We start from the raw sequence: 16,768 nt of genomic DNA, 5'->3' as shown, positions 1-16,768 counted from the left end.
AACGTGGAGTCCATTTGTCCCTCTCCCTCTGCTCCTACCCCCACTCATGCTCTCTTTCTCTCTCTCTCAAATAAATAAATAAAATATTTAAAAATAAAAAATTTACCTTTCACGAAGATGACGCCGAAGGCGAAGAAGGAAGCCCCTGCCCCTTCCAAATCCAAAGCCAAAGCAAAGGCTTTGAAAGATAAGAAAGAGGTGCTGAGAGGTGTGCACAGCACAAAAAAAGATCCATATGTCACCTACATTCCGATGACACAAGACCCTACGTCTCCGAAGACAGCCCAAATATCCTCGAAAGAGCACCCCCAGGAGAAATAAGCTTGATCACTATGCCATCATCAAGTTCCCCCTGACTACTGAGTCAGCCATGAAGAAAATAAGACAACACACTTGTGTTCATTATGGATGTCAGGGCCAATAAGCACCAGATCAAACAGGCTGTGAAGAAGCTCTATGACATTGATTGCCAAGGTCAACACCTTGATCAGATTGGACTCATCTAGGGATCCCTGGGTAGCGCAGCAGTTTGGCGCCTGCCTTTGGCCCGGGGCGTGATCCTGGAGACCTGGGATCGGATCCCACGTCGGGCTCCCTGCATGGAGCCTGCTTCTCCCTCTGCCTGTGTCTCTGCCTCTCTCTCTCTCTGTGACTATCATGAATAAATAAATAAAATCTTTAAAAAAAAAAGATTGGACTCATCTAAACTGAGTGATAAATCTAAATATAAAATTTTTCACCATAAAAAATAATAAATAAATAAAATAAATAAAAATAGAAAATTTAAATTTTTTAAAAAAGAAACAGGTTAAGAATTCAAATCCAAGTCCATTTGATTCTAAAAGTGGTGCTCTTCCTACCAAGCATTATAGCTAACATTAACTCAGGAATCGTGTTAATTTTAATGCTGGCTCTGTTGACAACTATGTGATGTTGGGCTAATTATTTAACTGGGCTCTTCTTTGGCTTCCTCATCTGTTAAAATAGGAATAACAAGAACACCTACTAAGAATATTGCAGGGATTAAATGGGTTAACACAGGAAAAGTATTTGGAACCATGTCTGGTACATAGTAAGTACTCAAAAACTGATGGCTGTTAGTATCCTCATCATCATTACCATTACTGTTATTACTACTACAACACAAGGCTTCCTTCATGGGAAACTTCTCTTGACCCTACATTCCTCTCCATCTACCATCCCACTTCATGATCCAAGTGATATCTACGCTATAGTTTCCAGCCTCCTTTGCCATTGAGCAGAGTCATACAATTAAGCTCTAACCAACCAAACGTGAGCAAAAGTGATGTGGCCCATCAAAAAGTTCTTACATGTTATCCATCCTCTCTCTCCATCTGCAGACCTGATGGATCTAGCTTCATATTTCAGAGCCTAAAAGTATTACAGAGCCACAGAAGAAAAGGATTTGTGTCCCCATTTAGATATATGGAACAGAGCATATTACCTCTGCACCTCTGGTCAACCGAAAATTGCTCTAATGAAAAATAAACTTGTATTATGGCAAGCCATTGAAATATTGGTGTGGTTTGTTATTGACACTAATGTTGCTTTCCTTAACTAATGAGATCTTCTCCGATACTCAGGTCATTCTTTGTCCTCAGTTTAGTAGCCTCTCAGAAAATTTTTTCAAACACTCTCTTGTCATCTTGTGATGTCCATGACATCACACTCTTCTGATTTCCCCCCTACATTTCTACACATTTCTTCTCAGTTTCCCTTACTGGCTTCAGATTCTCTAACTTTTTCAAACTTTTTCTCTAAAAGGCTAGATCATAAATATTTCAGGCTTTGTGAGCCACATGCAATCTCGTGTATTCTTCTCTTATTTTCCTTACAACCTATTCAAAATATAAAAACCTTTCTTAGCTGGTAGCTATGCACAAACAGGCCCCAGGCTGGATTTGGTCCACAGGCTGTGGTTTGCTGACCTCTATTCTAGTTGACTGACAAATACAGAAGTGCTCCCCTCCTTTCCAGCTCAGCTTTAACCTTTACCATCTTTGCTCTGTACATTATCCTTGGAGAATCTTATCCAATCTTCTGCTTTAAACACACCTATATAGGGCAGCCCTGGTGGCCCAGTGGTTTAGCACTGCCTTTGGCCTGGGGTGTGATCCTGGAGACACAGAATCGAGTCCCACGTCAGGCTCCCTGCATGGAACCTGCTTCTCCCTCTGCCTGTGTCTCTGCCTCAATCTCAATCTCTCTCTCTCTCTCTCGAATAAATAAATAAAATCTTTAATAAATAAATAAACACACCCGTATATTAACATCTCCTAGATATCTCCAGAGCTGACCTTGCCCTTGTGAAACAAACCTAAATGTATAACAACCTACTCGACCTCTCCCTTTGGAAGCCTACTACTATTAGGCTTCTCAAATATAAAACAAAAAACAAACAGAAACAAAAACAAAAACCTGAAAGACTGCTGATCCCCCCTTCAAACATGTTCCTAGCTCAATAAAAGACACCACCATCCTCAAGCTAAAAATATAGGACTTATCCCTGATGTCCTTTTCCTCATCCCCCAAGCCAAATCCCTCACTAAGATTTGCTGGTTCTATTTTCATATATACCTGGAATGTGTCTACTCACTCTATATTCCTCTGGACCATCACCCCCGTTCAAGCCATCATTGCCTCCCAGCTGAACAATTGCAATAGTCTCCTGGCTGGGCTCCCTGCTTCCACCTTCACCTCCAAAAAGCATCTGGATCCTCCAAAGAGCAACTACAGTGATTTTTCTAAAATTTAAATCAGCTCAAGATAGTCTTCACATTTGAGTGCTTCCCATTGCTCCTAAAATAAAAGCAACCTTACTCTATAGGATAGAGCCTCTTCCTCACCGTCTTCCACCCACCACTTGACCTACCACTCTTCAGCTACATCAGCCTTTTCTGCACCCCCGGCTATTTTCTATTACATCACTCTATTTCCTACTCAGGAATGTTTACAATGTGTCACTCACTTCTATATTCATTTACGTACCTATTTTTGTTTCTCCTCAAACAAATACACACACTCAGGCACACTAGAATGTAAACTCCATGACAGCAAGGATCTCACCATCTTATTTATCAATGTAATATGCAGACCCGTACCTGGTACATGTTGTACTACATGCACGTTTATGGGACAAGTATGAAGATGGGAATGAAGAAAGGATGACAGAAGTTTTTTTGACGAATTTAGTGATACCGACATTAACTTCAGATAAACCAACAATTACACATGATATTTTTCAGCTCAAAATATTTTACAGTCATGTTTGCTATTTCTTTACTTTTCATAAATCCCAAAGTGGGGCCAAGAGAAGTCAAATATCATTAACCTAATTTTACAGAGAAGCATGTTGATATATAAGCAGGTTGGTTTTACCAGATCACTATGAATATGAAGAAGATAGGAATTTACTGCAATTCTCTGCTGTGTTGGGCTCATTGTAATTTTCTAGTAGATACTGGACTTTTTATGAATCTCCCAAAAAGAAATTAATTATCCCTATTCCCCTGCTTCTATAAGGGTCTCGATAACATCATTGCAGGCCTTAGGCAAGATGGCCTTTAAAGTTTGCTGTGTAAAACACCATGTGACAAAGTTGAGTTCTGTATCTGAAACATGAAATTCGGAAAAAGTACAGTCACAAAGACAATGTTATATAAGGGATTACAAGGCTTCAAATATGAACTATATAGACAAGAGTACAAGAAAGAGTCTGAAATCACACCCCATTGAAAACAGAGTTTACCTGATGTTCATTCACCGGGGCATCATTCCATTTGAGCCCTGGAGATTGTAGAAATCTTTGAGAAAAGCCTTGAGAGAACAGAGCAATAATTAAAAGTCTGGGTGACAGATTAAAGGTTAATGGAATTAATATAAAATTCCCCTAAAAAAGAGATGTGAGGAGGAAAGCCATGACATCACTGAACCCTTGATCAAATTGTCTTTTGCTTCCACTAACAAGTACAATGAATTTAAATTACAAACTAGAGTGATTTCAGCCAGATGGGAGAAGTTTAGAATTAGTGAATCTTTGCATAGGTTTTTCATTCCCTGGTGATAGTTCATTACCAGAGAGCACACCAAGACTTGGGCCACAATGCCATGGTGGAGAAGCTTTTCCTGGGTACCACTGGCATCTAGATCTCTGCCCCTAATTGGGCTTTTTCTTCTCCATGCTATAAAAGATATGCTTTGATACTTTATTCATACTGGACTGCAAAAGACCCTAGTACCTTAAAGCATAATCCTTCTCAGATACATATGCACTTACATTTGAATCAATGCTAAAGCAACAAAGTTCTGCTTGTAATATTTCAGAAACCAGCAATACAGTTGTGAGAATACTTGAATGGAACTTTAGAACCTTCCCACAGTTTTTCTGAGTATTCCATACAGGCAGACACTAGGAACCAGGAACACAGGGGATGGAGGTGGATGGGGAAGGAGAGGATTTTGCAATTCCATTAATAGAACAGGTCACCCACTTTCTTGCTACAATAAATAAACTAAAATAAATAGTAAAGTAAAAAGTAGTAAGATAAAGAGCAAATTAATTAATTACGTAAATAATAAAGTAAATAATAATAATAAATCAAGGAGAAGAGGCACATGTTGAGATAGCTCTGACCCAAAACAGAGTATAAAGAGTTTATAATGAGGATAAAACTTTAGAACTTGGGAAGGGAGACTAATTCCCATTAAGATATTCTAGTTCATCAAAAAAAATCTACTAAATATAGAATTATATTTACAGGCAAAGATCACAAATATTTTTAAAATTTAAAACACACTAAAACATACACAAAAATAAATTGAAAATAATTTTTCTCTGATGATTCAGAAATAACAGAGTTTTATGGAGGCTTGGGAGCCTCCTTATAAACATCAAATGTCAATAAACTATGGATGTACAACATATTGTTTAATAGGCTAACTTAATAGACTACTCATAAATTTCTATCCATTTCATTAGTATGTCTAAGACACATACCCAAGCTGAAGAACATGGGAGGCTAACTTTTTTCTTCTTCTTTTATAATGTTAAATGACTTCTTCAGATACATTTAATAGAACTTGACATGAAATTCAGAAATTTCTGATAGAACAGATGGAAAATATCTAAAAAGCATTCTGTAAACTTTAAAAAGTGGGGAGGTCAGGGAATAGAAAATTGTCTTTAGATATCTATATCAATAAAACCTTAAAAAGCACAAAAATCCTTAGAATTACTTAGATTCCCTCTATCACTACTGCACACTCCACACACGCTTTGGAGGAGAACAATGAATATCTGTCACTCAGGCCAGGCAATAGAGGCACCCGCTAATGCGCCAATTTGAACAATGCATTTTCCCTGCTTAGAATCCCCTAACAGATTCCTTGGTTTTCAGGATAAAATCAAGCACACCTTCTTGAAATGTTTTAAATAGGTATTTAATTCCTGTTGCAAATTCTGTTCCCTATCTCAAATATCTACAGTCTAAACCAGTCTGAAAACTGTCATCCAGCCTTTAATACCTTTCTTTTTATCTTAGAATGAAAACTCCAGAAAACTACAGGACAGGGATGGTAGGTGGAGGGAGTGGCAATGTCAGATCCTGGGAAGTGAACTTACCATAAGTAAGAATGCCATATAAGCAAGGCAAAAAAAAAAAAAAAAAAAGACCTCTGGTGAGCAATGCATGTTACAGGCTCAAAAATTTCTTGCACTCAAAGGTTCAGAGTGGGGAAAAACCAAACAGACAAAACAAATTTACACAGTAAAAGAAAACCCAGGGTGCCTGGGTGGCTCAGTGGTTGAACATCTATTTGCCTTTGGTTCAAGTCGTGATCCTGGGGTCCTGAGATCGAGCCCCACATCGGGCTCCATGCAGGGAGCCTGCTTCTCCCTCTGCCTGTGTCTCTGCCTCTCCATGTCTCTCATGAATAAATAAAATCTTAAAAAAATAAAAGTAAAAGAAAAACCAAGGAAGCCACTAAAAACACATAATATAAAATGGTAAAAGATAAAACACACTAGTAACCCCTAAAGGTACAACTGTCTCATTAAAACAGTATAATTTTTCAGATTTGGTTTTCAGAAAAGGCAAAACTCAACTATGTTTGACTTCATATAAAGAAAAGATGAAAGGAATCCATGCAAGGTGGGGAGCCTGAGTTATGCTCAATGCTTGAAGCACCAGACTGACATGGAGCTCCTCATCACCACTTGTAACAAGAAATGATGTGAAAATTTTTTTAAACTGTAAGAAAAAAAAAAAAAAGAATCAGTGGTATGACATGATCTCGATCATCCTCACATTACCCATGGGCAGGACACATTCACCTCACATTGCCATAACAAAACATAGTATGCACCAGTACTGGAGAGATATGTGGAAGCAACTGAGACATCCCTTGACAGAGGGAGGTGAGCAAAAATAAGGAAAATATGAAAGATGACAAATGTCAATAGTCATCTCAGGATGAAAAACTAGACATAGACACCACATTGGCAAATTAAAGAAGGTTTTCTAATCAAGAAGATTTAGAAGGAAATCACTGAACATTTTAGATAGAGTGGTAAATGCTAAGTCCCCCAAAAGACCTTATCAGAAGGTCACAGGTACAAATGATAAGGCTAAAAGAAGTAAGGGCCCCATCAGACATCCTGGAGGCTTGGGCTGTACCACTTCCAAGCTCAGCCTCATAGAGAGGTTATAGTATATGAAATTGCTGACATTTGACCATTTTTTACCTACACTATCATGAAACTTATTACATAAGGCAAACGTAGATCTGCATATACATAAATCTAGAAAATGCTACAGGCCACTGCCTCTGGGTCAGAGGAGCCCATCCAATCAATGTTATTTAATGTACGACATTATTCTAGGGTGCTACATCTACTACAATACTACTAGGCATGGACATAGACCTCATTTACTATACACAGTCTTTCTCAGCCAGAAAAGCCCAATCCAAGTGATTTCCTGGATAATTAGAACAAAGTTCAAATAGACATATGCCTCCAAATATATTCAATAATATTTAATGATACGAGAATTTTTAACAAAAGTAAAAAAAAGACATTAGAGTTATATATTATATATTTTATGTATTTCCAATTTAGTATAAGAAATACAGAATATTTACATAGGAAAGGAAACTAAAAGAAATGTACTAGGTTGTAGTACCCCAAAAAATGAATTACATTTTCCTCTATATTGTTTTTGGTATCTCCAAATTGTTACAATGATTGCCCATTAATCTTATAATCATTAAGAAGCAATTCCTTAAAACAGTGTATTCTTGTAGTAATGTGAAAGGGGATGTAGAGGGTCAGGGAGGTCAATTAGGAGACTCCGTAGCTGCCAAGACAAGAGGGTGATAAGGACCTGGACAGAAGAGAAGACTTAGGATTTATTAAAAGATCTAATTTTATGTAGAAGTTGAATGTAACTTTTCTAGCTTACGTAGCTAAGTAGAGAGAAAGAGCACTAATTAGGAGAATTTATACAGCTAACAAGGAATGTCTTAGGAAAATGAAAACTTTTATTTTTGATATGTGTTTGAAGTGACTTGAGACATGCAGGTAGAGATGATGAGCAAATATGGTAAGAAAGAGAGAGAAAGAAAAAAGAAAACAAAGCAGAGAAGAAAGGAGGAAGGAAGAGAAGGAAAAAAGTGGAAAGATAGGTATGGGTCAGGAGCATAGAATATACACATTTGGGCTGGAGATACTGCATGGCAGTATCTTGACTATTTATAAATAGTCATTGATACTATGTAGATCACTACAGGTTTTTTGGTTTTTGGTTTTTGTATTTTGTTTTTTGATCACTACGGTTTTAATAGAAAATGTGATTATATAGGCTTCTTTTCTTCTAGAACAGGATTTCTCATCTTGAGCACAATTGATATTTAGGGAATGGGGTAGGGAGCTGCCCTGGGTATGGTAGGATGTTTAACAACATCCCTGGCCTCTACCACTAGATTCCAGTAGCACCATCTCTCCTCCTCTGTTGTGACCACTGAAAATGTCTATAGCCAGAGCCGAATATCCCTGGGATGGGGGAGATGTAGGGAGTACAAAATCACTTCCAGCTGAGAACTACTGTTCTCAGTGTATGATAGCAATGAGACCTGATGGCCTTCAACAAAAATCTACGTGTTGAGATAAAGATGTTTCACATAAAGATGTTTACTGGATAAATATGTGCCAGGTACTGTGCTAAGTTCTGAAGATTCAAAGTTAAATATGATATGCACCAGGTCCTCAAGGAGTCCATAACCCAGTGAGGCACAGACACACACACAAAGAAATATTTGCAATGCACTGGGGAAAGTGCTAGTCTCAACAAGCACAAAATAGTCTAGTAGCAAAATAGAGAAGGCTAGTCTGACAGGAGAAAAAAAAGAGTCAAAGAGAAAGTGACATTTGAGTTGGATCTTTAAAGAGAAGTATACGGTCGATAAGTGAAAATGACAGGGAAAGATATTCTAAGAGGAATATATGCAATAGAATATATCCAAAGAACTAATAATGGCCCAGGACTTATATTGAGACATTTTTTGTTCTGCTCATGGATGATTCATGTCTACTTGGGCAACAACATCCCACTTGTAAAAAATTAGCACCCAAAGTGAAAAGCATATTTTCTACCAAAGGTAAACAAAATGGTACTAACTGAGCTGGGCAAAAGAACAGAAGTTGTCTTTACAGCTACTTTAGTTCCCACATATTGCCCAGAGCCCTTAAATTGACCTCTTAGGGGGCCGTTAAAAAGGGTTTCTATCCCAGTCAATACCTCAGGAGCAGTGAGCTTTTCCCCTGTGTTAGAAGGAAACCCCTCAGTGAAACTAATTAGATTTTTTTTTTCCAAAACACATCCAGGCTATTGATTTGAGAACTGAAAATAGTATTGATGTATACCTGTCAGTTATACCTGAATAAGAATTAACTACAGAATTTTTTAATGTAAGAAAATATGAAATGTCTACAATTTCTACTGCTATAAGATTTTAACAAAAAAAAGTATTTTGTTGTAAATCCACTTACAAAATACTAAATTAAAGAAATTATGAAATGATTTTGCCAAGTGGCTTAAAATTTTACCTGAGTGTCTTGGTATACTGATATATTTTTTTATCCCTAAAAATATTTGTTTTTAGGGATATTTGTTTATCCCTAAGACTACAATGTTCTTCACATAACATTTATTTGAAGGTTTATCTTTATAATCTCCCAATGGCATTAAGATTTGCTCTGACTTTACTACATCTATACTTACCATTTGTTGAATACCAGTGATAATACATAGCCATTTACAAATATATAGATGCTTCTCAAAGATATTGAAATAAAAAGAACTAAACCGCATTGAGCCCTGCCTATGTGATAGTCACTGTGCTTATGTTTCAGGTGCCTTATCTCACTGAATTCCCAAACCCTAGGTAAAAGGTATGATAATTATCTCCATTTTACAAATGAGCAAATAGGGAGTCTAAGTAACTTGCACAAGTGCCTAAAGCTAAAATGAATGAGTCAGAAATAGGCCCACCTGTCCTCTTTCCCTCTCTTTTTAGATCTTAAAGAGTAGAAATACACAATTCAACAGTCCAGTCCCATTTCCTTCTCGTCTTCCACAGCTCCAGACTGGTCTCTCTGGTCCTCAGGGTGAAAGCTTTATCAAAACGCCTTCCTTCTTCCTGCCAAGGGTACTGACCACCCCCATGGGTTGTTAGGGCTCAGAGTGGGAAGACTAATGTTCTCCTCCACCAGACGGTGGTGTGTAAGCCCGCATCTAATTCTACTTTGTCTCTTGTGGATTTACTCTTTAATAATACTTGGCCACAAATGTCAGGGATCACTTGATTCTAGGCCTTGTCTACAGATGACTCTCTCCCTGTCTCATACATTTAGATATTATTTTATGTTATGTATTTCCAAAACTTACATCTCCAGTACAGACTTCCCTGAGCTCTAGACTTAAATTCCACCTGCCTACTTGAAGTCTCTAATTGGATGTGGTGACATCTCCTGCTCATCAAATCATATGTGGACATAAAACTAGACCATGTTTCCTAGGCAGATGTAGCCATCTGGCTGTGTTTTAATGAAATATAAGCAGAAGTAATTGGTGTATAATTTCCATCCTGGTCCATAAAAACCTCCCAAGTCAGTCATATGTTGAGAATGGCAAAGTTTTGTCAGCCTGGATCTCTGAACCAGTGCATAGAAGAACACTGTCTTTCTATTTACCCATGTGTTGAATGTGTAAAAAAAAATTACTCTTTAGGCTAATACACATTTTTTAAATCTAATTTCCAGTGAAAAAGGCAGTTAGCCTTCCAAACTAACATAGTTTTCTCTTAGGAATCTCAAGCCTAACACAATTTCTACCCAAACTTGTCTTCATCAACCTTCCTTAATTTAGAAAATGGTACTGCCTTTCATGTAATCTCAGAGGTCAGAAATCTGGGGGTTTCTTAGTTATCATTTTGGGGAGTTATTATTTTCTTTATTCTTCACATGCAATCTATGTAAATTCTATCTCGAAAATCCTTCGCAAAACTATCTATTCTTTTTATCTCTACTGTCAATTCCCTAATCCAAACTACCATATCATTTACCTGGATTGTGACAATAGCTTTCTAATTTTTCCTTATCTTCTTCCATTCAGGACTACAAGGGAAATATTTTAGGGACTAAAAATAAAGATAGTACAAATTACAACCAGTTGAGAAGGTCCAAGTAAACCTAATGAAGGAGATTTGAATGATGGATTGAATAGGAATATAAGAGGAGGGAAGGTGAGCAGAATAAGCTAGTCAACACACAAAGACCAAGAGGAAATTCAATGAAGCAGGACTGTTGGGTATCACTGAGGACCATACTGTGTCCCTCCTCTCTATTTAAAGGGTTTGACTGATGTAACTTGCTGGCATTAAAAATTATTTCTTTAGAATATGTGACCACCATACCAGCTCTGCAAGAAATATTAAGGGGGACTCTGTAAAAGAAAGAGGAAGTCCAAGGAAACAATCCACAAAAACAGGGACCGAATACGTATCATGATGACACTAAATTCCTATCTTTCAATAATAACTCTGAACATGAATGGGCTTAATGACCCCATCAAAAGGCAAAGGGTTTCAGACTGGATAAAAAAGCAAGACCCATCTACTTGCTGTCTACAAGAGACTCATTTTAGATGTAAGGACACCTACAGCCTGAAAATAAAAGGTTGGGGAACCATTTACCATTCAAATGGTCCTCAAAATAAAGCAGGGGTAGCCATCCTTATATCAGATAAATTAAAGTTTATCCCAGAGACTGTAGTAAGAGATGAAGAGGGACACTATATCATACTTAAAGGATATATCCAACAAGAGGACCTAACAATCATGAATATTTATGCACCAAATGTGGGAGCTGCCAAGTATATCAATCAATTAATAACCAAAGTTAAAAAAAATAACAAAAGTTAAGACATACTTAGATAATAATACACTTATACTTGGTGACTTGAACACAGCGCTTTCTATAATAGATAGATCTTCTAAGCACAACATCTCCAAAGAAACGAGCTTTAAGTGATACACTGGACCAGATGGATTTCACAGATATTTACAGAACTTTACATCCAAACGCAACTAAATACACATTGTTCTCAAGTGTACATGGAACTTTCTCCAGAAAAGACCACATACTGGGTCACAAAGCAGGTCTTAACCAATACCAAAAGATTGGGATCGTACCCTGCATATTTTCAGACCATAATGCTTTGAAACTAGAACTCAATCACAAGAAGAAGTTTGGAAGGATTTCAAACACGTGGGGGTTAAGGACCATCATGCTAAAAGATGAAAGGGTCAACCAGTAAATTAGAGAACAATTAAAAAGATTCCTGGAAACTAATGAGAATGAAGATACAACCATTCAAAATCTTTGGGATACAGCAAAAGCAGTCCTGAAGGGGAAATACATCGCAATACAACCATCCATCCAAAAACTGGAAAGAACTCAAATACAAAAGCTAACCTTGCACCTAAAGGAGCTGGAGAAAAAAACAGCAAATAGATCCTACACCCAGCAGAAGAAGAGAATTAATAGATTAAAGCAGAACTCAATGAAATCGAGACCAGAAGAACTGTGGAACAGATCAACAAAACCAGGAGTTGGTTCTTTAAAAGAATTAATAAGAGAGATAAACCATTAGCCAGCCTTATTAAAAAGAAGAGAGAAAAGACTCAAATTAATAAAATCATGAATGAGAAAGGAGAGATCACCACCAATACCAAGGAAATACAAATGATTTAAAAATTTATTATGAGCAGCTATACGCCAATAAATTACGCAATCTAGAAGAAATGGGTGCATTTCTGGAAAACCACAAACTACCAAAATTGGAACAGGAAGAAATAGAAAACCTGAACAGGCGAATAACCAGGGAGGAAATTGAAGCAGTCATCAAAAACCTTCCAAGACACAAAAGTCCAGGGCCGAGATGGCTTCCCAGGGGAATTCTATCAAACGTTTAAAGAAGAAACCATACCTATTCTACTAAAGCTGTTCAGAAAGATAGAAAGAGATGGAGTACTTCCAAACTCGTTCTATGAGGCCAGCATCACCTTAATTCCAAAACTAAAGACCCCACCAAAAAGGAGAATTATAGACCTGTATCCCTGATGAACACAGATGCAAAAATTCTCAACAAGATACTAGCCAATACGATCCAACAAAACATTAAGAAGGTTATTCACCATGACCAAGTGGGATTTATCCCCGGGATGCAAGGCTGGTTCAACACTCGTAAAGCAATCAATGTGATTGATCATATCAGCAAGAGAAAAAACAAGAACCATATGATCCTCTCATTAGATGCAGAGAAAGCATTTGACAAAATACAGCATCGATTCCTGATCAAAACTCTTCAGAGTGTAGGGATAGAGGGAACTTTCCTCGACATCTTAAAAGCCATCTACAAAAAGCCCACAGCAAATATCATTCTCAATGGGGAAACACTGGGAGCCTTTCCCCTAAAATCAGGAACACGAAAGGGATGTCCACTCTCACCACTGCTATTCAACATAGTACTAGAAGTCCTAGCCTCAGCAAGCAGGCAACAAAAAGAAATAAAAGGCATTCAAATTGCCAAGAAGAAATCAAACTCTCCCTCATTGCAGATGACATGATAGTGTATGTAGAAAACCCAAAAGCCTCCACCCCAAGATTTCTAGAACTAATACAGCAATTTGGCAGTGTGGCAGGATACAAAATCAATGCCCAGATACCAGTGGCATTTCTATACACTAACAATGAGACTGAAGAAAGAGAAATTAAGGAGTCAATCCCATTTACAATTGCACCCAAAAGCATAAGATACCTAGGAATAAATAAACCTAACCAAAGAGGTAAAGGATCTATACCCTAAAAACTACAGAACACTTCTGAAAGAAATAGAGGAAGACACAAAGAGATGGAAAAATATTCCATGCTCATGGATTGGAAGAATTAATATTGTGAAAATGTCAATGTTACCCAGAGCAATTTACACATTTAATGCAATCCCTATCAAAATACTATGGACTTTCTTCAGAGAGTTGGAACAAATTATCTTAAGATTTGTGTGGAATCAGAAAAGACCCTGAATAGGCAGGGGAATTTTAAAAAAGAAAACCATAGCTGGGGGCATCACAACGCCAGATTTCAGGTTGTACTACAAAGCTGTGGTCATCAAGACAGTGTGGTACTGGTACAAAAACAGATACATAGATGGAACAGAATAGAAAATCCAGAAGTGGACCCTCCACTTTATGGTCAACTAATATTTGACAGAGCAGGAAAGACTATCTACTGGAAAAAAGACAGTCTCTTCAATAAATGGTGCTGGGAAAATTGGACAGCCACGTGCAGGAGAATGAAACTTGACCATTCTCTCACACCATACACAAAGATAAACTCAACATCTAAATGTGAGACAAGATTCCATCAAAATCCTAGAAGAGAACACAGGCAACACCCTTTTTGAACTTGGCCACAGCAACTTCTTGCAAGATACATCCATGAAGGCAAGAGAAACATAAGCAAAAATGAATTATTGGGACTTCATCAAGATGAGAAACTTCTGCACAGCAAAAGAAACAGTCAACAAAACTAAAAGACAACCTACAGAATGGGGGAAGATAATTGCAAATGACCTATCAGGTAAAGGGCTAGTATCCAAGATCTATAAAGAACTTATTAAACTCAACAGCAAAGAAACAAGCAATCCAATCATGAAATGGGCAAAAGACACGAACAGAAATTTCACCAAAGAAGACATAGGCATGGCCAACATGAGAAAATACTCCGCATCACTTGCCATCAGGGAAATACAAATCAAAACCACAATGAGATACCACCTCACACCAGTGAGAATGGGGAAAATTAACAAGACGGGAAACAACAAATGTTGGAGAGGATGCGGAAAAGAGGGAACCCTCCTGCACTGTTGTTGGGAATATGAACTGGTGCAGCCACTCTGGAAAACTGTGTGGAGGTTCCTCAAAGAGTTAAAAATAGAGCTGCCCTATGACCCAGCAATTGCACTCCTGGGGATTTACCCCAAAGATACAGATGCACTGAAACGACAGGAGACCTGCACCCCAATGTTTATAGCAGCAATGTCCACAATTGCCACACTGTGGAAGGAGCCTCGGTGTCCATCGAAAGATGAATGAATAAAGAAGATGGGGTCTGTGTATACAATGGAATATTCCTCAGCCATTAGACACGACAAATACCCACCATTTGCTTTGACGTGGATAGAAGTGGAAGGTATTATGCTGAGTGAAGTAGGTCAATCAAAAAAGGACAAACATTATATGGTCTCATTCATTTGGGGAATATAAAAACTAGTGAAAGGGAATAAAGGGAAAAGAGAGAAAATGAGTGGGAAATATCAGAAAGGGAGAAAGAACATGAGAGACTCCTAACTCTGGGAAATGAACAGGGGTAGTGGAAGGGGAGGTAGGTGGGGGGTTGGGTGACTGGGTGACAGGCAATGAGGGGAGCACTTGGCGGGATGACCACTGGGTGTTATGCTATATGTTGGCAAACTGAACTGCAATAAAAAAATAAAATAATAAAATAATAAAAATAAGGAAAAAAATAATAAAAATTATTTCTTTAAAAAAATGATTTCTTGGGGTACCCAGGTAGCCCAGCGGTTGATTGTCTGCCTTCAGCTCAGGGCGTGACCCCGGGGTCCCAGGATCGAGTCCCACGTTGGGCTTCCTGCAGGAAGCCTGCTTCTCCCTCTGCATGTGTCTCTGCCTCTCTCTCTCTGTGTCTCTCATGAATAAATAAATAAAAATCTTAAATAAATAAATAAATAAATAAATACTTTATTTTAAAAATATGTTTATACAAGAGATATTCTGTCTTAAAATTATCAAGGCTCGGGGATCCCTGCGTGGCGCAGCGGTTTAGCGCCTGCCTTTGGCCCAGGGCGCGATCCTGGAGACCCGGGATCGAATCCCACGTCGGGCTCCCGGTGCATGGAGCCTGCTTCTCCCTCTGCCTGTGTCTCTGCCTCTCTCTCTCTCTCTCTCTCTGTGACTATCATAAATAAATAAAAATTAAAAAAAAATTATCAAGGCTCAATTCCCAATCAATCTAAAAGAATAATTTTATTTAACTGAATTGTTCTATAAATAAGCTCCTGTTTATAATACTTGGTAGTTGTTATTCTTGCTATCAGTGATATATTTGTTGACGAAAAAGAAGTAATTTTATTGCTTGAATTAATGCTTGATTTGAGACAACAGTGAACTTATCAATGAAGTATGTTTTAGACTAAATAAATAAAAAGTGTGCTTTCTTTTTAAAATGTTTTTCCAAAAAAAATAAATAAAATAAAAAATAAAAATAAAATGTTTTTCCAAAGGGGGTGGGGACGGGTGATGGACTTTAAGGAGGATACAAGATGTAATGAGCACTGGGTATTATATAAGACTGATGAATTACTGAACTCTACCTCTGAGACTAGTAATACTCTATATGTTAATTAATTGAATTTAATTTTTTTTAAAGATTTTTTCAAGTAAATTGTATTGCACACAGTTGCATATTAAATTTTTTTTTATGATAGTCATACAGAGAGAGAGAGAGAGAGGCAGAGACACAGGCAGAGGGAGAAGCAGGCTCCATGCACTGGGAGCCCGATGTGGGATTCGATCCCCGGTCTCCAAGATCGCGCCCTGGGCCAAAGGCAGGCACCAAACCGCTGCGCCACCCAGGGATCCCACAGTTGCATATTATATTTATATATGGGTTATTCTGAATTTTTTATATTAAAAAATAAATGATACAAAGCAAAAAAGGTTCATTTATGGTTCAAATTTTAAAGCTGATCATTATTAAATAAGAGAGACCAAGACAATTCCCTACTGTCCTAGCTTTCTTAAAGTGAAACATACTGTCCAAGGAAAATCACTGGTTTAATCTCTTTAAGCTCTACGGACAAAAAAATAAGAGAAACTTTTAAACTCTTTTATGCTTGAACTCAAGCAAAACTGTTGAGTTTCTCTAGAAAGTATACAATGCCCCTCTTCACTGAGATGTTTTAAGTGGGAGGGAAGTTTGTAGACAGACATATAATTGTCAATATATTCAACATGGCAGGGGGTAGCAGGAGACTTGTGCATAAGTTATAGAGGTACAGGGTAATTAAATATATGTTCTATATGTACATCCCTATATTCCCATATATTT

The 16,768-nt window shown here is 37.7% G+C and overlaps 1 long non-coding RNA gene across 8 annotated transcripts in view; it reads right to left on the bottom strand.

The window, feature by feature from the left end:
• The window catches only part of LOC102152898, a 167,042-nt gene that overhangs the window by 67,189 nt on the left and 83,085 nt on the right, over window positions 1-16,768 (bottom strand). For 2 of the 8 annotated variants that reach the window (XR_005361823.1, XR_005361824.1), the window contains one exon: window positions 3,770-3,837. The exons of the other annotated variants lie outside the window; for them this stretch is intronic. This is a non-coding gene — a long non-coding RNA (uncharacterized LOC102152898). The remainder of the gene's footprint in view (window positions 1-3,769; window positions 3,838-16,768) is intronic. 8 annotated transcript variants of the gene reach the window in all.

The sequence above is a fragment of the Canis lupus genome, chromosome 7 (assembly GCF_011100685.1).
Source record: "Canis lupus familiaris isolate Mischka breed German Shepherd chromosome 7, alternate assembly UU_Cfam_GSD_1.0, whole genome shotgun sequence".
Classification (NCBI taxonomy): Eukaryota; Metazoa; Chordata; class Mammalia; order Carnivora; family Canidae; genus Canis; species Canis lupus.
This window is presented reverse-complemented; position numbering and strand designations above follow the sequence as displayed.